Source organism: Cervus elaphus, chromosome X (genome assembly GCF_910594005.1).
Source record: "Cervus elaphus chromosome X, mCerEla1.1, whole genome shotgun sequence".
Taxonomy (NCBI): domain Eukaryota; kingdom Metazoa; phylum Chordata; class Mammalia; order Artiodactyla; family Cervidae; genus Cervus; species Cervus elaphus.
Window position 1 is genome coordinate 47,219,519 of NC_057848.1, and position 1,244 is coordinate 47,220,762.

A 1,244-nucleotide genomic window follows, 5' to 3' on the forward strand; every position below is an offset into this window, starting at 1 on the left:
TCTTTCTTTGTGTGTGGATGTCCAATTGTTTCAGCACTATTTATTGAAGAGAATATTTTTGTTCCACTGATTTCCCTTTGCTCCTTTATCAACGATCAGCTGACTATTTTATGTAGCTCAATTCCTGGAGTCTCTATTCTGTTCCATTGATCCATTTGTCTATTCTTTCACCAATACCACACTATCTGGCTTTTAGTCAGTCTTGAAGTTGGTACTGTTAGTTCTCCAACATTTTTTTCTCCTTCAATAGTGTTGACTATTCTGGGTTTGTCTCCTTTCCATAAACTTTAGAATCAATTTGTTGATATCCACAAAATAACTTGTTGGGGTTTTAATTGGTTACATTGAATCTGTAGATCAAGTTGTGAAGAACTGATGACAATATTGAGTCTTCCTATACATTAATATGGAATATCTTTCCATTTATTTAGTTCTTTGATTTCTATCATCAGAGCTTTATAGTTTTCCTCATATAGATCTTGTGCATATTTTGTTAGACTTATAACTAAGTTTTACATTTCTGGTGTGGTAACGTAAATGACATTGCATTTAAAATTTCAAATTCCAAAAAAAATAAAATAAAATTTCAAATTCCACTTATTCATTGCTGGTATATAGGAAAGAAATTGACTTCTTTTGTATTCTAACCTTGTATCCAGCAACCTTGCTATAATTGCTTACTAATTCTAGGAGTTCTTTTCTTTTTTTTTTTTTGGTCTATACATTCAGATTTTCTACGTAGACAATCATGTCATCTGGAACAAAGATAATTTTATTTCTTCCTTTCCAGTCTGTATACCTATTATTTCCTTTCCTTGTCTTAATACATTTGCTAGGACTTATGATGTTAAAAAACAGAGGCGAGGGAGACATCTTGCCTTGTTCCTGTTCTTAGTGGGAAAGCTCTAAGCTGCTCACCATTAAGTGTGTTATTAGCTATAGGTTTTTTGTAGATATTCTTTCTACAAAAGTTGAAGAAAGTTTCCCTGCGTTGTTAGTTTGCTGAGTTTTTTATCATGCATGGGTGTTGTTGTTAAGTCACTCAGTAATGTCCGACTCTGTGACCCCATGGACTGCAGCATGCTAGGCTTCTCTGTCTTTCACCATCTCCCAGAGCTTGCTCAAAGCAATGTCCTTTGAGTCAGGGATGTCATCCAGTCGTCTCATCCTCTGTCATCCCCTTCTCCTCCTGCCTTCAATCTTTCCCAGCATCAGGGTCTTTTCTAACAAGTCAGCTCTTCACA